Source organism: Pan troglodytes, chromosome 2 (genome assembly GCF_028858775.2).
Source record: "Pan troglodytes isolate AG18354 chromosome 2, NHGRI_mPanTro3-v2.0_pri, whole genome shotgun sequence".
Taxonomy (NCBI): domain Eukaryota; kingdom Metazoa; phylum Chordata; class Mammalia; order Primates; family Hominidae; genus Pan; species Pan troglodytes.
Window position 1 is genome coordinate 101,749,595 of NC_086015.1, and position 23,295 is coordinate 101,772,889.

General features: G+C 37.8%; 1 pseudogene; it reads left to right on the forward strand.

Moving 5' to 3' along the window:
* The first annotated feature begins 356 nt into the window (after positions 1-356).
* Positions 357-1,122, forward strand: LOC129143578 (ubiquitin domain-containing protein UBFD1-like; annotated as a pseudogene).
* Positions 1,123-23,295: the final 22,173 nt, after the last annotated feature.

Consider the following 23,295-nt stretch of genomic DNA (forward strand, 5'->3'; position numbering starts at 1 on the left):
GCCAATGTCATGTACTATCCAAAGGAAGAGTGGTTATAACAATAAATGTTAACCTTCATTCCCTCTGCTCTTACGCAAGCACAAGTAAGAGCAATTAGCAGCCACTTGGGCTGATTTAAAATTTGGTGACACAATCATCATAGTGGCAGCTGGAGCCCGAGATGGTATGGAAAAACCTGGCATGGACATGGTAACTGAGACGATGGTGCCTGAGGCACCCACCTGGCCCCTCAACTGCATAGAGGCTGAAGCTTCAGTGGGGATGGTGGCCAAGGACTCCTGAGCCACTTGAAGCAGCCTGCTACTGGCCTCAGCCCAGTCCCCTGGCCCAGGCCTTGGTCAGCAAAAGCGAGGATATGGGAAGCAGCACAGACAGGGAGTTGGTGGACCACCTGAAGGTCCTCTGGAACAAAACCAAACACAACATGAAGTTCCCCTTGGACAGCACAAGCTCCAAGCTAAAAGAGAAAATTCACTTGATTACAGGTCTTCCACCTGCCATGCAGAAAGTCATGTGTAAGGGACTGGTCCCCAAGTACAAGATATTGAGAATAGGACATTGAGTATAAGACCCATTGAGAGAAATAAAAGTGACCCGTAGGGCCAAGATCATGGTGGTTGGCTCCACAATGCAGTGTTTAAGCAGTAAACCCACCCAAAGATACTACACAGCAGGATGCAAATGCCAAAAAGAACAAGAAGGAGCCTCTCTGCAGGCAGAAACAACACAGATAAGTGTTAAATAAAGGAAAACCTGAAGATATGATCTGTTAGGTGTGCCCAGGAACCCTTCCAATACTACCCCTGTCTGGCAAGTACAATTAGTCTGGGGGAAAAGTGAGACTTCACTTAAGCTAGAACAAGGCCAGATCAGCACTAAAGATTCCTGGACAGAAGCAAACATGCCTAATTCACCGGTTTCTGGCCAGCACTGTAGGTTTTCAGAGTTCAAGGGCAGATTGAGAAAGTGCCCACGGGCTTCATTAAAAATGTGGTCAGTGAAACTAGGGTCATGAATACTACAACATGGTGATATTTCAGTAGGGTCCCACAGGAGGCTCTTACTGCTGGATTCCAACTCAACATGTTGATGCAATCAAAAACACTGTGCTGGGAAAATGACAGTGTTTTTGAAAGCACTTTCACTGCTGGCTCAGGAGACTGACCAAAGTGAAGGATATTGCCAGAAAACATCTGTAGTGTCCCTGCATATCAGAGCTCTGGAACTTTGTTCAAAAAAAATATCCATATTCAATCTAAGACGATGTGATGACTGCAGCCAGTGGTGATGTACTTACACCATCAGCTTAATTTTATCTTGTAATCACCCGTTCCCTTTCTTGCTGACTGCCAATCTGACCGCTTAATACCATTTTAAAAGTCAACATAACAGAAATCAATAAATCTGAATTCTGAGAAAAAGTTTAAATATAAATTAAGTTTGACAAAGCATGATATTCAAGAGATTTATATTGATCAGTGACAGCTTATAGGGCCTGGCAAGTCCCATCGTGCCTTCTGAGGTAGGAGCCATCAACACAAACTTGAACAAGGGGGCTTTCTGATAAACTTAGCCTAGAATAAGGTAATGATCTAGGGTTAGTGACATAATTGTGAGGTTTCTCATCAGTTGGTAAAGGAAGCAAGTTGCAAGGTTAAGGTTTTAAAAGTGATGCACAGTGATGTGGGAGGGGGAGAATTTTAAAGTTTCATTAGAGATCAGTAGAGATGCAGAAAAGTGTTGTGCTTAATTAATAACAGGATCTTGGACAAATTTGGTGGTTGTGGCCATGGCTTGCAGGCAACAAGGATATACCTTAGCTAAGGGGTCTAAGGCTAGACTATAATACCCTAGATATCTCTGGTGTCCATTATGCTTTTGAGGTAACGCTCAAAGGACATGTTCTTCCCATTCATGCAAAAACAAGTAAAAGGGCAGGGAGTAATTGGGAAGTCTAAGACTGAAAGGTGAAAGTAGAGAGTCCTTAAAGTTTTCCAAAGAATCTGATTACAGGGTCCCAGGCTACTGGGTTTGGGGATAAATCCCTCATCACCAGTCATAAAGAGTGAGGCAGTCATACAGAAACTAGGTATTTATTTTACAATATGCCACAAGACCCCCCAACATTTTCTATTGTCATTTTGTTTCAGGGAGATAAAAGTGATTAGCAGGAGAGACTTAGCCTGATGATTTTACTTGAAGATGAAATATCATGACCTGGATATTTAACACATAGTTGCCAGGCACGGTGACTCATGCCTGTAATCCCAGCACTTTGGGACTCTGGGATGGGCAGATTGTTTGATGTCAGGAGTTTGAGACCAGCCTGACAAACATGGCAAAACCCTGTGGCTACTAAAAATACAAAAAATTAGGCAGGCATGGTGGTGTGTACCTGTAGTCCACCTTCCAGGGAGGCTGAGGCAGGAGAATCACTTGAACCAGGGAGGCAGAGGTTGCAATGAGCCGAGATCATGCCACTGCACTCCAGCCTGGGTGACAGAATAAGACTTTGTCTCAAAAAAGAAACAAACTATATATATACACATACATATATTTATATACATATATATTTTTATATATGTATATATATTTATGTATGTGTATATATATATATTACAAAATATAAAATAAAAACAGTGAGCATAATTGAATTTTTTCTCTAGTCACTTTTTGACCTTTGTTTTTGCTAAAGCCTAAAGAAGGTATTTCTCCTTGTGGTTTAGTGGTAGCCGAAGGCACTGGACATTTACTTCCCTGGAAGAGAGGGAAGAATCTTTGATGTGGAGGGTACTCAGTTGTTGTTATTTTTTTCTTGAGGTCTGCAGGATCCCAGGCACAGATATTGTTTTCCATATGATATTAGCAAGTGTCTAAATCAATAGGAGCCAGTGATTTTGGAGCTTCCTGTGAGTTTAAATTCTCAGGTTGTTTTAACTGTTTCATTTGCGATGCCATAAGCTTGTGGCGTGTGGTTTCCAATCTTTCTGAAATACTATTTACATAATGCTAGACTAATGTGTGGAACTCAGTTATGTTTTAATTTTGCCAGTTAATATAATTTTTCTTTAATGCATCACGGATCTCCAGTCTGAGACCATTTACAAAGCTGGTGGGCAGAGCAGTAACTGTCAAGTAAGTCAGTTCCAGCTTTAAGTGTTCTTCCCATGTTATCTATAGTTGATGACGATAGCAAGTTTCATCCTTTAGTTGCTTACAATTTTGGATATGTAAGCAATCAATTTTGGTGGGATAGACTTGAGAGATGGCTCCTAGTAATTTTTCTCTTATTTGCCTCATTCTCTGATGAAAATCAGTGATAGTCCAATATCCTTGAAGGTCTTCAGAGATGGTGGTACATTTGGCTTTTTCAAACCAAAGGGAGGCATCTCCAGGTCCAACCAGTAGGTAGATAAGTTGTGATAAGTGAAGGAATCTTAGAGAGTGTCCCCTGAGAAATATTCTAAATTGTTTAATAAATCTTTCCCTTTCCTTCTGGGGTCAGAAAGTCCTTAGCGATGGCATATAATTTGAATCAAGACCTATGTTTAAATGTAATTTCTTCTGTTAACCTTGCTTGAGAATGTGTACCAGCCTCACCCTTGTCATTATCAGCAAGAGATGGAAGCCCAGTGGACCTTATGATTACAGAGAATTCAGGGGCTGGCGATGCAGCTGGTGAGGGACATTCTGGGAGAAAGTGATACAAAAGAAAGATGAAGGGGGAGTGTGGAAGAGTTGTGGAGGCTCTAGGAAGTTTATCAGCTTGGAAATTTTTTTCTGGGGACGTTGTCTAATAACTTCAGTAGTTTGAGTAAGATTTGAATGATTTAGCCATTTTTTGCCTTCTTCATACCAGGCAAAATAAGTAGGCCAATGTGCATCTGAAATTTGTGTTTTGTTTTGCTCTAGGACTCCCTTTCAGGTGGACTAATTTGAAGAGATCTCAGGAGCACCAAAGGAGCCACTGTGGCTCAGAAAAGTTTTCAGTAAAGTTTTGTCCACGGGAAAGAAAGCAAACAGTATTTAGACCATAGTGGCTGACTATATAGTCAGCAGAGGTTTTAAACTAGGGGTTTTCAGCTGACCGAGTAGTTCTCATGGGAGAAGCAGGATCCAATAGAGAAAAGAGAAAGACTAGAGAGGCCTCACAGAGAGCCAGGAAGAAAGACATTAAGCCTAGGGAAGCAGGGAATAATTCCCACTCTGAACAAGGCAGCAGGAAGCCCTTCCAGCCTAGGAGGCACCTTTCAAAAGAAGCCCGAGACTCTAACCCAGCTTCAGAGAGTACACTCAAAATCTTAATAATCGAAATTTGTCCTCACCATGCATCAGTGGACATTTATCTGGAGCAATGGATTTTGGAGTTGGGCTCACCATCAAGTACCTGAATGAGCAAGCAGACAGTCTGGAGACAAAGGTCCTGGTGTGTGCTGAGAGGTCCTGTTGCTACATCTGAGAATCCAGTGGTAGTTCTGATCCAGATCTGCATCTCAGAACCAAAAACTGTCAAAGAAAAGCAGCCAGACAAGTAAAGTGGTGAAGACAAATTTTATTCGGGACTATTACAGTAGGGAGAGAGAGACCCTAGTATAGAACTGGGCTCCAATATGGCAAGGACAAGTGGGGATTTGTAGCCAAGGAACAGGGGGGTTTCATGGATGGAAAATTACTAAGAAGACATATCAAATATATGGAGAATTCTGGCTGAATAAACCAACCTACCAGGATTCCTGCTGAGGGCAGGCCAAGGTGATCAGATATCAGGGGTAAGGAGTGAAACAATTTGATCAGATATCAAAGGTGATCAGGTATTGACAGTGGGGGATTCTTGTGAACTGTCTTAGCAGCATTATTTTCTATAACTGGATTTTACAAAGAAGTGCACAGATGGGCCTAGAAGAAGGCTTAGAAGTGGCCTAAAGTTTGGCCAAGCAAAGAATCTTCGTCACTGGACTTTCCGTATATATTACCTACCAATTAGCTAGGCATTATTTTTTATGCTTTTCCTCAATAAAAGTCTCATACTTTGAAACATTTAGTGACTTATCAGAGGCATCTATTTTACTATTTAGCATATCTATTAAGCTTTTTACTCAACTACATTTTAATTTCTAAAAAAACACTTTTAAAAATTAAGGTACAGAAAGATTTTACAATTTGTCCACAGAAATACAAAGGTGGAGCTCGGGAATCAAACCCAGGCTGCTTGCCTCCAGAATTTTGATTCTTAACCACTAAGTCACAGTATACATAACATTAAAAAGTGTAGCATGAGAAGAAAACTTTTCCAGAAGTTAACCTGTGAAATTGGCAGGCAGATAGCACAGAAATTCAAGAGAGATATGGATCAATAACATTTTCCCTTGAATTTATTTAGAAAAAATTAAAACCTACTGAAAAGCCCAGAGAATTATACAATTAATACCCATTTTTGGTTTTTCAACCAACTAAACATTTAAACAATTGTTAAATAGTTGTTAACAGCTGGACACTTTTAACAACTCACCACATTTGCCTATCTACAAATATGTATGTACATACATATAATACATGTATACATATATATATGTACACGTAATACATATATAGTTAATGATATCAGGACACTTTATCAATAAATAATGTATATCTCAAAAGAACAAAGACATTTTCTACATAGTCATCATATCAGTATTATCCCAAAGAAATTTAACATCACTAATATGTATTTTACATTTGAATTTTCCCCAATAATCCCAAAATTGTTCCCTATAGCAGTTTATCTTTTAATTAAACATTCAATTACTGGTCACTATTTGCTTTTAGTTATTATTATATTTTAGTCCCCTTCGATCTAGAGAATTATCTTATCTATTTTTTTCCTTCAATGGCATTTAAGTTTTCAAGTATTTTGGTCAGATATATTATAAAATATCCTGCAATGTATATTTTTCTGATGTTTCCTCATAATTTGATTCATTCAAGTTAAATAATTATGGCTATATAGGTATGCTGTATTTTCCCTTTTGCATCACAAGAGATTCATAACATCAGTCTTTCTTCTTACTGGATGCTAAGTTTGATAACTTGGTCAAGGCAGTGTCCATCAGATCTCTTCATGAAAAGATAACTTATTTCCTTACTAATTAAAATCTAATTTGTAGGGTTTGATGCATTGATATTGTGTGAATTTACTGTTCTCAATAATTTTTGATAAATGATGTTAGCACCCATTGAAAATTCTTGCATGAATCAAAATATTACCTTTGAGGATATAAAAATTGAGAAATGTTTCCAGTTGCTATCTGGATTCATTCTAAAAAGTAGAACTTTATCTCCAAGCCTTTTTAATGAATAAACAGCCTCAGATTTATAGAAAATTACAAAGATAATACAGAGAGTTCCCGTATATCACACAGCTGTTACCCATTTTATTAGCATCTTAATTAGTATGGTATATGTTTTATAGTTCATGAACCAACATTGATCCATTGTTATGAACTAAAGTCCATGCTTTATTGCTCAGATTTCCATAGTTTACACCTAATGTTGTTCTTCTGTTCCAGGATCCTATCTAAGATCCACATTATATTTATTCATGTGTCTTTTTAGCCTCTCTTGGCTGTGACAGTTTCTCTGCCACTCCTCGTTTTTGATCACCTTGCAAGTTCTGAGGAATACTAGTCAGGCATTTTATAGAATGTCACTTAATTGGAATCTCTCTGATATTTTTCTCATAGTTAGACTAGAGTTATGGGTTTAGGGGATAAAGACTATGAACAAACTGCCATTCTTATCACATTGTATCAATGGTAAATATTATTGTCATGACTCATAACTCTTGATGTTGACTATGACCACCTGGCTAAGGCAGTATTTGCCAGTTTTCTCTACCATAAACTCAACTGATTCTCCCCTTTCCAACTTGTACTTTTTGGAATGAAGTCACTACAAACAAAACACACTTAAGGAATGGAGAGTTTATACATCAACTCTTTGAAGGCAAAATATTTACATAAATCAGTTGAAATTCTTGTACAGAATATTTGTTTATTCAACCTATTTGTTTACTTAATCATTTATTGACATTAGTATTGACGCACAATATTTATTCTATAACTTGAGCATATCCAAATATTACTTCCTTAATTTTGTTGATCAAATCATGTAATCTTTGGCTACTGGAAGCTGTTTCCATTGGTTCCTGCGTCCCTGTACATATACACGTCATTGTGTATATATTGGGTTGTATTTTTGTTTGTTTGTTTGCTTTGGGCTTTTCTTAAAAGAGGCTCTCTTTACTTTTGTCAGGTAAAAACTGAAGTTCAGTCACTTAACATAGGATAAAAAAATAAGTCCAGTTATATTGGTAACAAAAGGACAACATGTTTTCTTCAAAATCACTGTGTCTGATTTGTCTCTGTGCTTGGTCCTGGTCATCTGGTATGTTTTTCCCAGGAATTTTGTTTTCAATGGGATGACTGTCTTCAGGGCAAAAAAAGTTTATCAGACTCTAGTTCTAGCTGTACGTATTTTGTTCATTTATGTACATGTGCCCCTACCCTGTCTTGCTCCATTTTTTTTACTGCATTCTTATTGAAATATGGATTAAAATCCTTCTCCCAAGTTCTATTTATAGGGTTGGGATTTTTTAGCACCTTTTTATTTGGTCATTGCCAGATGCTCCAGACTCATACTGTATATTTCTTGCTCTGTTGCTAGAATCAGCCAACGAACTCTAGTTCCTTTTATTGAAGAATGGTATTAGAAACCAAGATCTGGGTAATAGGTGTGTTCATTGCTTCTTCTGTATCATTGTTTCTAGGCCCTCTCAGCTGTCAGACTGAAGATAGGTATGTGTGTGTCTCTTGCTTCACATCCTCATTAGCGTTTTGTATTTTAAGTATTATTGGATTTTGTCTAGTGTCTTTTTATATGCTTGCTTCCCATCTGTATATCTTATTTTGTTAGATACCTATTCCTATATTTTGGTCCTTTTAAATTTGGATTATTTATTTGCTTATTGTTGAGTTTTAGTCATTATTTGTATATATTGAATACAAGCTCTTCATCAAAAATGTGTATTGCAAATGTCATCTCTAAGTCTGCAGCTTGTCTTTTCATACTCTTGAAAGTATCTTTCTCATAGCAGAAGTTTTTATTTTACTATAACAAACATCAATGTTTTCTTTTATAGATTATGCTTTTGGCATTGTATCTAAAACTCATAATCACACCAAAGATTACCTAAATTTTCTCCTATCTTTCTTCTGGAAGCTTATAGTTTTAGTTTTACATTTAGATCTATGATCCATTTTGACTTAATGTTTGTGAATTACGTATGATGTATGTCTACCTTTATAGTTTTTGTATATGGATGTCCAATTGTTCCAGCACCATTTGTTGAAAGCCATCTTTATTCAATAGATTGCCTTTGCTCCTCTGTCAGAGATCAACTGACGACATTTGTGTGAGTCAGTTCTGAGCTGTCTATGCTGTTCCCTTGAACTCTGTGTTTATTCTTTCAGAAATACTATGTTATCTTGATCACTGCAGCTACATAGTGAATCATGAAATCAGTAGTGTGATTTCCTTCAACTTTGTTCTTCTCCAGTGTTGTGTTGGCTATACTTGCCTTTTTTTTTTTTTTTTTTTTTTTTTTTTGAGACGGAATCTCGCTCTGTCGCCCACGCTGGAGTGCAGTGGCCCGATCTCGGCTCACTGCAAGCTCCACCTCCCGGGTTCACGCTATTCTCCTGCCTCAGCCTCTCTGAGTAGCTGGGACTACGGGCGCCCGCCACCAAGCCCGGCTAATTTTTTTATTTTTAGTAGAGACTGGGGTTTCACCGTGGTCTCGATCTCCTGACCTCGTGATCCACCCGCCTCGGCCTCCCAAAGTGCTGGGATTACACGCATGAGCCACCGCGCCCGGCCGGCTATACCTGTCTTTTATCTTTCATTATAAGCTTTAGCATTAGTTTGTCAATTATGAATAATGCTGCTCTGAATATTTGCATACAACTTTGCATATGGACATATCTTTTCATTTCTCTTAGGTATTAAGGTAGGAGTGTTATTGCTGGGTTTTATGGTAACTCTGTGTTTAGCTTTTTGAGGAATAGCTTGACTGTGTTTCAAAGTAGCTGAACCATTTTACATTCCCAAGAGTAGTGCATGAGGGTTCCAATTTTGCCACATCCTCGCCAAGACTTGCTATTTTCTGTCTTTTTATTATAGTTATTATATTTCATGTGAAGTGGTGTCACACTGGGTTTTGATTTACATTTCCTTGATGTTTAATAATGCCGAGCATATTCCATGTACTATTTGAAATTTGTATAACTTCTTTGGAGAAATAATTATTCAGATCCTTTGCCAATTTTTAAACAGGGTAATTTGAGGTTTGATTATTGAGTGATAAGAGTTCTTTATATATTCTAGATAAAACTCTCTTCTCATAAATGTGATTTTCATATATCTTCTCCAAATCTAGTAATGTCCTTTGCTTTCTTGCTGGTATCCTCTGAAGCAAAAATACTCCTAATTTTGATGAAATCTCACCTATTTTTGATATTTTGCCTGTGCTTTTGGTGTCATATTTAAGAAACTGTGGCATAACACAATGTCACAATATTTATACTTATTTTTATTAGAGCTTATAGTTTTATCTATTACATTTAGGTATTGGAGCCATTTGAGCTAATTTTTGTGTATGTTGTGAAATAGGGGTTCAATTTCATTCTTTTGTATGTGAATAACCATATTTTCTCCTGGAAAAATTTCTGAGACTACACTCCCAAGCTTGGCGCTGGGAACAGTGGCCTCCTTCTCTGAGTGACATCCCTGCTTTAGGAGTAGGCATTGGGTGTGGACCACAGCCTCTTATTTTCTAAGCTTGGCTTCCCAGTGTGGAACCTCTGCCTTACCCATGAGGGGGGGCAAAAGTGATTGTTGTCTCTGCATTGTTGTCATGCCATGCCTAAGGTATAGCTTCTACCCTATGAATGGGTAGCAGAAGGAATTCCCCAAACTTTTGCTTACACTTACCTGAAATTTAGCTTCTGTAACACATACAAAGAGATATATGGAACTAAGTAAAAAGTACAAAAATAAACCCAAACTTCTTTAAAAATTATCAATATGGTAAAGATCTAATTCAAATGATGGTGTTGGGCCAACTAGGCTGTCATTAAACAATATAGTTAGATCCTTACTTGTGGCAGGTCAGGTTTCCATTAGCAACCAGGCGGTTAGTTTCCATTACCCTTTACTATAATTTTGATGAGTGGATAAGTTAAATAAAGAACTGGAGAAACTGGTGCCTGAGTATGAGGACGGGAATATGAAAACAAACCCATTAAGATCCCACCTGGGTTTTCTCAGACCCTAAAGTGTGATTGAATAGTAATAGCATTCTTACATATACACCTGGTTCTGTATTAAGATTAAGAAACTTAGACTCTAAAGAAAGCTTTCCAGACCCCAGACCCCCTAATTAAAGATTAGACATAGATTGAATGAAACTCTTCTGCTTGTAGGTGCAATCCCGCACATAGCATGGAGCTTAAAATGTATATAAGTACCAGAAAAAAATTTGTAACTTTGAGATGGTCTGGTGAGTTACTCTTCTCCCTGTAACTGGTTGCAGAAATAAACTCCCATCTTTCCTAGTTCGTCTGTGTCTCGTTATTAGAGCTCGAGAACAAGCAGCTGGACCTTCCTCTGTCAGGGAACATACTCACATTTTACACCAACGTATATTTTATGTAAACTAAAAATGTAAGACTCAAAATTAAATACAAATAAAAGAAATAATCTTAGGGAAAAAGAGGACTTTATTAACGCCAGAGCCAGAAGTCATAAATAGAAATAATTAATGTATATGATTCTCTTAAACACTCGCTGTTTACCCTCAATCTATTTCTCAGCTTCCCCTTCTATTTCTCGGCTTCCCCTGGTCAGTTTTATATCGCAATCAAATTGCCTTTGTATGCTATATTTCCCAGAATTTCTTTCAAATGACTTCTGGCTAGATTTTCCCAGTGGCAGACACTAATAAGAAATTGGAGAGTGGAGGATATAAGCCACAATATTTCTTCACTCTTTGTCTGCTATAGGCATTGTCTCTAGCACTTAGCTGTATCACCAGAGAGATTCCAGCTTCTGCAGAATAACCTCTCCTATGGACAGAATTCTGAGTTCTGTTAACACCAGTCCTCCCAGTAGGAGCTTATCACAGGTTACCTTGTTTGAATTTTTACTTTTCACACCCTTTGTAATTATTTCCTGAATTGCATTTTCTCTATTTAAATAGTTGGCAAGGGCTCCGTTTTCCTGAGTATACCTTGATACAGTGACAATGTAAAACTTTAAAACTTCTATATGTAAAAAAAAGTTAACAGACAAATAATATTATAAGAAAAATATTCAGGACATTTATGAGAGAAAGGGAAATATTAACACCTTTGTTGCATAAGAGGCTCTTAACACATCATGATGAAAAAGGCAAACATTTGAATAAAAGGAAAGATCAATAGACATTTATCAAAAAAGAAATACAAATGGCAAAAAAGTTTTGGGGTTCTATCTATTTTATTTTCCTGAAGCAAGGAAAAAGAAGAAATATCAGTGTGGCAAAAACTAAAAAGGATGATGTTAGTCAGTTTGTTGGTGGCGTAATGGGGCAGAGACTTCCCAGATTAACTCAATCTTTCTGGAGAGCACTTTAGCAAAGTAGATCAAAAGCCTTTACAATGTTCATACACTTTGATGCAAATATTTCATTCCTATTAGACTAGAGAGCAAGGATATATTTAATGGATATTAATTAGTAGCTTATCTATAATAGAAAAATTGAATTAAGCCACATACCCATTAAAAGGGAATGAATTTAAAATAGTGGTACATATTGATTATGCTTAATTATATAATTTTTGCTTGCTGATAAGGACAGATTTCTCTAATATGTTAAGTTAAAACACTCTTTCCAATATGATTCCAAGTTTCTAAAACAATAGGAGAAATAATTCTGAAAAGATATAAATTAAAATGTCAATAATACTTATTTTTAGTTAGCCACCAAGTGTGTATATTTCATAGATTTTTAAGTTCTTTTTTATATATTTCTGGCTGTGTTTTCTTTTGTTTCATTTTTCCTATGCATGGTGTATAAAAGTTACAATTTTATGATAAAAACTTTTCATTTTGAAAAAATGTAAATACATAAGGAACTGGTAAATACTGGCTTTCTTTCTTCTGTCCATAAAGCTACCTTCACCTACTGTTTTGAATGCCAGTGTCAGAGTGACATGTCCAGACAGATCAGGCAGCTTGATTCGGCATCCAGTCCTCTGGTTTGAAAGCCAGCTTGAGTCAATGTGATGGAATCAGTGTCTTGCTCATTTCTTAAAAGAGGGGCTGGACTGTTTCTCCCAAACACTGTGGGTACGAAATGGCCAATCATAGCCGTCCCACTTTATCCTCTATAGAAATGCTTTGATCCTGGGCTCAATTAGAGCTTCAGCAAGACTCTACAGTGGTGAGTAATAAAATCAAGCAACAGGTTATAACCAGCACAGGAACTTCCAGATACACCTACACAAGAGGAAGTGAGACTAGGTAGGAGAACAAAAGGGAGAATAGAAGTGGAGAGCAGCTGTAAGTAGAGAGAGATGTAGAGAAGGTGGAGAAATGGGAGGTAGTAGGGATAAACATAGAGATGGGAAGAGGGAAAATGGAAAAGAAGGTGAGGCAGAAGAAAAGGATATATAAAATGAAGAAAAGTGCTGTACATTAGAGGATATCAACAACTAAGGTGATTATATTACACAGGTGGATAAATAACAATTCATCGATACACAGAAGATTTTTATACTATATCCCAAGTGTATTATATCTTAATTTTTAAAAATACATAAAGCCTCAGCTGTAAACTCAGGGTATGATGGCTGAAAATGCCTTGGTAATTAAAGAGTTGAGTCAGAGAGAATCCATTCCTGCTAATTGGAAGCAAAGTAAAAACAAATAAATAAGGAAACAAAAAAACAGAAAAGAAAAACTATGGCTTCTTCCAAAAACAATATCACATGGAAATCCCTTTTCAGTCTTTCACCTCAGGCTTGGATGTTATCATCACCATCAAGTTTATAAATATAAGTAAGTTTATATTTATATTTGTATATTAATATAATATATTGATATTGCTATTTTATATCTATATAAATATAAATAAAAGATTCTAATACAGAGTACCAAAATACATTAAACAGCCCAGTTTATAGATGCTTCTTTCTGTTTTTGTTTTTTATTTTTACTCCAGACTAGAAAAAAAATTGAAGATTTTCTTGGGTACCGCTCTCGGAAAAGAAATTAAGCTCACTGAGAATTATTAAATCTGTGTATGACTTGGTTAATTTTAACTTTAACTGGTTAGCTGGGGAGATTTGCCTAAATTAATAATACTCAGTGAAAGTTTTAGTAAACCTGAATGTCCTCACTGGAGACTTTATTAAAAGTTTGGCCCCTCAGAGATTGGAAATTGGACAAGTTCCATAACTGTAAGGAGGTTGTGTTTCATTTGTAAGCAATGCACAATGGATGTAATTAGGAACTAGATAGGGATTTCTGGTAAAGATACATTAGTGAGACAGAATCAGAAGAGCATTTGAATTGAGTCATCCCTTTGGGCCAGAGACATCATTAGCCAGCAGAGCTGAAGTTTACTCTTTGAGGATCACATTTTTATTATATGAAACAGAGAACCCTAGAAAATCTCTCCAGAAAGCTGATTTTTTAAAATAATTTATTTTATTTTTAAAAAAAACCCTACAACAATCTAACCTCAGACAAATCACCCTAGTGCCCTGTCTCCAAGGTAATCTATATCAAAGGTTTATTTCGTAAAGTATCTCTACACTCTTCAGCGTTAAAATGGTATAGCCCCTTTAGTGAAGGACCTTGAATTGGTTTTGGCCTGAATTCCTTTTAGCACCATCACACTGTAATAATTTAGTCAATAACTATTCCTTGCTCTTCTTCTCTTATATAATGTTGTGAGGGCTTTCAACTACAAAAGCACTCAGTAACAACCATAATGGCTCCTCTTACAGAGAACTTAAGATTTTTACAAATATCATTTAATAAAACTCCCACAACAAAACCCCAAAGCTTCACTTTCAAAGAGATAACATGACAGTTGGGTAAGTAAGGGTTGAATAAGAAAATATAAAAAAACAGTGCTGGTGAGTGTGTTGTCCAGTCCAATCTTACTTTGAGTTTCTCCAAAAGCAGACTTTGAGAAAAGGATAAGGGTGCAAGTAGTTTATGTGGTTAGTAATTCAAGATGCATAATGAGCATGAAGAAGTGAGATAGAGGAAGGAGGAAAGCCCATTAATGCATTAATAAGTAGGTTACATCTATAAGAAATCAGGGACTTTCTGAAAGACTTAAAAACACACGTCAACATTTTTCACCATGCAGTGAGAAAGTCAAAGTCAAAGTACATATCCACTGACCACCCCCGCCTCCCCTTTTTTTTGAAACAGAGTCTCACTCTGTTGCCCAGGCTGGAGTGCAGTGGCTGTAATCTTGGCTCACTGCAACCTGCGCCTCCCGGGTTCATGTGATTCCCCTGCCTCGGCCTCCTGAGTACCTGGGACCACAGATGCGCGCCACCAGGCCAGACTAGTTTTGTGTATTTTTAGTAGAGACGGGGTTCTGCTGTGTTGGCCAGGCTGTTCTGAAACTCCTGACCTCGGGTAATCCCCCTGCCTCAGCCTCCCAAAGTGCTGGGATTACAGGTGTGAGCCACTGCGCCCAGCCCCAGCCCCCATTTTTATTGGTTGAGGGTCATTCCCTCAGTGTTAAATTTCTGATGATGTCATCCTGGCCCTTTCCAAAGCGAGGTGAAATTGCATGGCCAGAGTAAACTAAAGAGCTTCTGCATGGCAAAAGAAACTATCATGAGTGAACAGACACCCTACAGAATGGGAGAAAATTTTTGCAATCTACCCATCTGACAAAGGGCTAATATCCAAAATCTACAAGGAACTTAAACAAATTTACAAGAAAAAACAAACAACCCCATCAAAAAGTAGGCAAAAGATTGAACAGACACTTCCCAAAATAAGACATTTATGCAGCCAAAAAACATGTGAAAAAAGCTCAACACCACTGATCATTAGAGAAATGGACATCAAAACCACAATAGATACCATCTCCCACCAGTCAGAATAGGGATTATTAAAAAGTCAAGAAACATTAGATGCTAGTGAGGCTGTGGAGAAATAGGACCGCTTTTACACTGTTGGTGGGAATGTAAATTAGTTCAACCATTGTGGAAGACAGTGTGGCAATTCCTTAAGGATATAGAACCAGAAATACCATTTGACCCAGCAATCCCATTACTGGGTATATAACCAAAGAAATATAAATCATTCTACTATAAAGACACATTCACATGTATGTTTATTACAGCACTATTCACAATAGCAAAGACATGGAAACCAACCCAAATGCCCATCAATAATAGACTGGATAAAGAAAATGTGGTACATATACACCATGGAATACTATGCAGCCATAAAAAGGAACAAGATCATGGCCTTTGCAGGGACATGGATGAAGCTGGAAGCCATCATCCTCAGCAAACTAACACAGGAACAGAAAACCAAACACTGCATGTTCTCACTCATAAGTGGGAGTTGAACAATGAGAACACATGGTCACAGGGAGGGTAACAACACACACTGGGGCCTGTTAGGGAGTGGGGGGTGGGGGATGAGGGGAGGGAACCTAGATGATGGGTTACTAGGTGCAGCAAACCACCAGGGCACAAATGTACCTGCAAGTTCTGCCTGGAACTTTACAAAAAAAAAAAAAGGCACGAAAAGCCTTAGTCAATTTGTACAGGAACTGTGTGCGTGTGACCCACGGAGTAGGTCCGGGGCAAAGGGCAGGGCAACTGTGTCTATCATAGGACCTAAAAAGTGGCACAGAATTCTAACCCGGATAACCGAGAAAAACACTAAAGATCAATTTGACATCAGGCAGATTCTAGAAGGAAATGAGTAACGAACAGGCTAGGTAGGTTGGCAAAGGCAAGAAGAGGAAGCAGGAAAGCCTGTGGCCTAGTTGGGTAGCTCACAAGTTTGGCTGTTGTAGAAAAGTGTCTATAAACAAGGGGCCATATATGCAGATATCTTCAGAAGGTATGAATATATAAAATATTTTGGTTTCCTAGTACGTATAAAAGTTATGTTTACACTGTACTATAGTCTACTGATGGTGCAATAACATTATGTCAAAAAACAATGTATATATCTTAAAGAATAATTTATTGCTAAAAAATGCTAACCATCATCTGAGACCAGCAAATAGTGATCTTTTGTTGGTGGAGGGTTTTGCCTTCATGTTGACGGCTTCGGCCACCAACTGATCAGGATGGTGTTTGCTGAAGGCTGGAGTGGCTGCGGCAATTTCTTTTAAAAAGACAAAAATAAAGCCTGCCACATTGACTGAACCCTCCTTTCACAAAAGGTTTCTCTGTAGCATGTGATACTGTTTGAGAGCATTTTACCCACAGTAGAACTTCTTTCAAAATTAGAATCAAACCTCTCAAACCCTGCCGCTGCTTTAACAACTTAGTTTACGTAATATTCTAAATCCTTTGTTGTCATTTCAACAATGTTCACAGCATCTTCACCAGGAGTAGATTTTATCTCAAAAAACAATTTCTTTACTCATTCATAAGAAACAGCTCTTCTGTTCAAGTTTTACCACAGTATTGCAGCAATGCAGTCACATCTTCAAGCTCCACTTCTAATTTTAGGTCTCGTTATTTCATTATTTCTGCCACGTTTGCAGTTTCTTAATCCACTGAAGTACGGAGCTTTTCAAAATCATCCATGGAATCTGCTTCTTCCGAACTCCTGTTATTTTTGATATTTTGACCTCCTCCCACCAATCATATGTTCCTAATGGCATTTAGAATTATAAATTCTTTCCAGAAAGTTTAATTTAATTTTCTCAGATCCATCCAAAGAATCACTAATTATGGCACCTATTACCTTATGAAATATATTTCTTATATAATAAGACTAGAAAGTCAAAATTACTACTTGATTCACAGGCTGCAGAATGGATGTTGTGTTACCAGATATGAAAACAACATTAATCTCCTTATACATCTCTATCAAAGATCTAGGGTGAACAGGCATATTGTCAATCAGCAATAATATTTCGAAATAAATTGGGTGTTTTTTTTTTGAGCAATAGGTCTCAACAATGGGCTTACAATATTGAGTAAACCATGCTGTAAATAGGTGTGCTGTCACCTCAGTTTTGTTGTTTTATTTCTCCATATAAGCAGTAAGGCTGTTTTGCTCATCATTTGTGTGTTCACTAGAGAAAAACTTTTAATTTCTTTTGCATTTGCAGCTTGGCTAACTGACACAAGAGGCGTAGCCTTCTTCCTATCTCAGCTTTTGACATGACTTCCTCAATAAGCTTAATTATTTCTAGTTTACAATTTAAAGTGAGAGATGTGTGACTCTTTTACTTGATCACTTAAGAGTCCATCATGGGGTTATTAGTTGGCCTAATTTCAATATTTTTTTGGCTCAGGAAATAGAGAGGCCCAAGAAGAGAGAGAGAGAAATGAGAGAACAGCTGATCAGTGGAATAGTCAGAACACACACAACATTTATTAATTGTCTGTTGTCTTATAAGAGTGCAGTTTGTAGCATCCAAAACAATTACAATAGTAACATCAAAGATCACTGATCACAGACTATCATAACAGAGTGAATAATAATGAAAAGTTTTGCAATATTGTGACACTTACAAAACCATGATATAGAGACAGAAAGTAAGCACATGTTGTTGGAAAGATGGTATGGATAGACTTGTTTGACACAGGGTTGTCACAAATCTTCAATTTGTAAAAAAAACAATATCTGCGAAGTATAATAAAGTGAAATGCAATAAAATGTGATATACCTATGTATAAAATGGATGTAAGCAAGACAAAGAACCATCACATGCAGCAGTATTGTAATAGTGCAGTAATGAGACAATAAAGAAATGATTCTCGGCCGGGCGCAGTGGCTCACGCCTGTAATCCCAGCACTTTGGGAGGCCGAAGCGGGCGGATCACGAGGTCAGGAGATCAAGACCATCCTGGCTAACATGGTGAAACCCCGTCTCTACTAAAAAAATACAAAAAAAATTAGCCGGGCGTGGTGGCGGGCGCCTGTAGTCCCAGCTACTGGGGAGGCTGAGGCAGGAGAATGACCTGAACCCGGGAGGCAGAGCTTGCAGTGAGCCGAGATCGCACCACTGCACTCCAGCCTTGGCAACAGAGCGAGACTCCGTCTCAAAAAAAAAAAAAAGAAAAAGAAAAGAAATGATTCTCAAACATGTTTGTGTTTTTTATAATACACTTTAAATATTAGCTATTTTAGCACCATTATCTAAAACACGAAGACACAAGAGCATTAAATAAGACATCAATAATTCCAACAAAATTACTACTATAGTATAATAACATTTTATAATGTCTATAAAAGTATCCATAATTAATGAAATATTTTCTTTGTTGTCCCTCATACTGTTTCTGTCTTAACAGAACTGCTCACTGATATGACCAAGCTCTCTTATGTATTTATGAGACAGAATTTTAATATTTTTGGTACCAGTTCAATGTTATGGTACTGAACAATGTTTGTTATGGTATTTTACAGCCCTGAATTACATGAGATGAGAATCACAGGATACAGACCTGAACAACAACACAAGTGACTAGAATGAGAGACGTTTATTAGGGAAGAATCCATGGAACTTGATGACAACTTGATAATAAGTTGGATACAGGGAGTGAGGATAATGGTAGTGCCATAGATGATAGTATGGAGCCTGGAGAAGTTGAATGTCTTCCCATTGGTCTTAGTACACACTTGGGAGTCTTGAGCCTGGACTATAAAACCCTATGATAGCTGACCCTGACTCCTGTTCTAGCCCCATTTGCTGCTACTATTCCCATAATTCACACTGACTTCTCAGTTCCCAGAACGCACTAAGCTACTTCCCAACTCAAAGCCTCCAAACGCTATCTTCACACTATTTAATCCAGTTGTCATGATTTATTTAATGTGTCTCTCTCCACCACGAGATGATAAGCCCAATGAGGGAAGAGTCCATGCTTGACTTGCTCACTGCCTATCCCAAGAGAGTAGCACAATGCATGGCACGTAGCAAGCAGCTGATGCTCTTTGTTGAGTAAACAGATTCTACAATCTGGAATGCTGTTTCTGTCTCTGCTTTCCTTGCTATCTGGTTCACTACAAAGTACACCCCAGCCTCACCTTATGTGAGCATCCTCAGGGATGCCCTTTCTGACTCATCTCTTATATTCTGTGACAGACTAGTCAGGAAGAAAATTTCTTTTATTGGACAAAGTAATTTCCCTTTCAAGCATGGTGAATTTGAGGCAATAATTAGATATTATGGGACTATCCCACATATCCAACATGATTAGGACTGCAAATGAAGATTTGAGAACCAGCTGCATCCAGCTATGAGTTAATGTTTTCTAACAGAGAAGAGATGGTCAGAGATAAAACAAATGCCCATGTTGAGATGGAAAGAAACCATTTCAATAATGAAAGAATGTTTAAGCTGTTCAGTATTTTAGAGAGGAAAAGATAAAAAGTTCTGGAAAGATCATTTGACTTGATGAATAGGTCACTACAGGGTCCAGTTTTTGCAAAATGATGGGAACAAAAGTTGGGTTGCAGATTGTTAATAACAGCAGCATGTATAGACTCTTTTTTAAGAAGTTTAATGTTAAAAATTGAGAGAAATGAGTCATGAACTAAAGAATTGACAGTGCAGTCAATTAAGGTTTTCCAAAATATGGCAGAACTACACAGTTTCAGGGGAAAAAATACCTATTACAGCGGCGAAGGCTGAAGTCAGTTGAACATTTTGACCACTCACTTCTTCTAGGATATACTATCTCCTTGATTTTTACCACACTACACTATCTTTCCTCTTCTCCCATTTGCCCTCTTTCTTCTCTTTCTTTTATCCTCCCTTTCCACTCCTTTCCAAGACAAGTAAGTGCTGTCCAACTGGTAGCACTAGCCATGTAGCTACTGAGTGCCTAAAATGTATATAGTCTGAAATACAATGTGCTCTAAGTGCGATGAACCCACCAGATTTCTAAAGCTAGGTGAGATAAAAGTAAAGTAAAATTTCCTATTAATTTTTTACATTATTACATGTTGAAATGACAATATTTTTGATATATTAAATTAAATAAATATTATTAAATTAATTTCACATTTTTATTATTTTTAATTAGGTTACTAGAACATAGTAAATTACATATGTAGCTTACATTGTAGTTCTATTGGACAGCACTGCTCTAGATTTTCTTATCTATACATTCTCCCTAGGCTTCAGACACCACCTCTAAATAATTGATATGCAAATGCATATCTTCACATGAAACACATTCAGACATCATTGCTATGCCTCAAACCTTCTAGACATCTTCTTTTAGAAGTCTCAGGAACAGGCAATGTGGCTCACACCTGTAATCCCAGGGCTTTGGGAGGCTGAGGTGGGAGGATCACTTGGGGCCAGAAGTTCCAGATCACCCTGGGCAACATAGGGAGATCCAGTTTCTTAAAAAATATTTTTTATAATTAGCTGAGCATGGTGATGTGCACCTAGCTACTTGGGAGGCTGAGGTGGGAGGATTGCTTAAGCCCAGGAGTTGAAGGTAAAAGTGAGCTATTATCATACCTCTGCAATCCAGCCTGGGCGACAGAACAAAACACTGTCTCTGGAAAAAAAAAAAAAAATGTACCTCATACTCAGCATGTGTGAAATCAAACTTACTTCCTGCTGTCCTCTTTCTTCAAACCTAATCCTGTTCCATGGTCCAGTCTATGTGAGTGTCATCAACACCCTCTTGCATAAGCCAGAATTTTAGACCCTTCTTTGAACTCCTGAGCTCAGACAATCTGCCCACCTCGGCCTCCCAAAGTGCTGGGATTACAGGCTGAGCCACTGCGCCTGGCCCAGATTTTTTACAAAATGAGAATCTAATTAGGTCAGCCTTCTTTATCAAAACCTTCCATGGGTTCTCATTGCTCTTAGAATAAAGACCCAAATTATTAATATTGTTTACAATACCACGTATTATCTCTTCCCTGTTCACCTCTCTTGCACAATTTTCCCCAACTCTCTTTGCCTAACTGACCCTCTTTCAGTACCTTGAACTTGCCATGTTCCCTCCAGAAATAAAGCCTTTATTATATAGGTTCTCCTCACAACTCACTCACTCTACCCTTCCCTGGTAACTTCTCTTTAGTCTCCAGATTTCAGCTCAGTTATCACTTCTTCAAGGAAATCTTACTGTTAAGCACCCCCCGCAACCCGACTGTGACTAACCATAAGTAATAATGGTGATGGTGAGAACATTTAGCATTTATCAAGCACTTAGTATGTAATAGGCTCTTTTCTAGTGCTTTACACATAATAATGTAGTAAATTTTTAAAACTATCTTTTTTAGTCTCCATTTTTGGAACACAATTCATTATAATATACATTATTCTATGAGAAAATTAAAGCTCAGACAGGTTAAGTAATTTTCCCAAGAGCAGCTAGAAAGTGATAGAGCTAAGATTCAAAATTAGGCATCCTGATTCCAGAGTTCATGGGGTTAACTGCTACATTATATGATCTTTTCAGACTAGGCTACACCTCTTTATTACAAGTTTTAGATCTCCAGGGATCTTCATAATAGAGAAGGTGTAATTCCACAGCATTTGGGTGACTGGTTAATGTCTTTCTCTTATACCTTGCCCCAAATTCTTTAAGGGGAGGTGCAGATACCATATCTACCTTTGTTTATTGCTTAATCATGGTGCCTAGAATTGTGGCTGGCATAAAGTAGACATGTAATATATTTGGGGGAAAGGATACAAAATAAATGTATGCATATATGAAAGAAGAAAGAACGAAGGGAAAGAAGGAAAGAAAAAAGTGAAAGAAAGTGGGTTCCATGTCTCTAGTTATGAATTTCTCTATTGAGCACAGCTTGGTCTACCACATTCTATCTTGGTTCCTACATTTACCTTAGGAAATCTGACTTTTACTCTGCCTACAATAAAATCAGACATCCTTTCTGGTATGTACCTAATGAGTTTAGAACTTCTCCTGAGCAATTACTTGATTATGAATAGCTGATTCATTTAATATTTATTTCAGGCAGAAAATATCAAAATTGTATCACCATTGAGTAATTTACCCATCACATAATTATGAATACCAAGTTCTCTAATACATCCTACATCCAGCAAGACTGGAGACTACTTTTCATTCCTCTAAAACTTCATGGGCTTTTATGCCTCTGGTATATTGCTTGTTATTCCATTTCCAACCCTTCTTTGCTGAGAAAATGTCTATGTATCTTTCAAGGTCAAGATTAAATGTCATCTCCCAGTCTTACACAGATGCTAAGCTTAATTGTAGGATATTTTGATATGATTATACTATTAAAGATATGGCTACAATCTTGTTATTAAGGTTGGACTCTCCCCTGAAGAGTTGGCCATTCCTAGTGTCAATTACACAGGGGAAGAGCTAAGCCCTAAACCACAAAAAGGAGTGAGTCTCCTGCCTGCTCGTCTGTCCCTCAGACTCTTGGAAATGGATCTCTGGAGCTGAGCTATGCCAGATGACTAGGAAAAGGCAGCATCTGTCTTTCAGAGGCAGATGTGGAGATGGGTAAGGAGGTCTCACTATAGTGAACCATAAGCACAAGATGAGCAACTCAGTCATATAAACCAGATTATCACGATCAGCAGCTTTCATACTATTAATATTTCAACACCCTGACCTGTCACAATTGGTTATGAGATGTATCACAACTAAAGTGTTACTAATAATAAAGTTCCATAGTTGAAATATGACTAACTTTTTAAAAAGTAAGTAGAGTGGGCCAAGCGTGGTGGCTCACACCTGTAATCCCAGCTCTTAGGGAGCCCGAGGCGGGTGGATCACGACGTCAGGAGATCAAGACCATCCTGTCCAATCTGGTGAAACCCTGTCTCTACCAAAAAATACAAAAATTAGCCAGGTGTGGTGGCGCATGCCTGTAGTCCCAGCTACTCGGGAGGCTGAGGCAGGAGAATTGCTTGAACCCGGGAAAAGGAGGTTGCAGTGAGCTGAGATAGCACCACTGCACACCAGCCTGGCGACAGAGCGAGACTCCATCTCCAGGGGGAAAAAAAGTAAGTA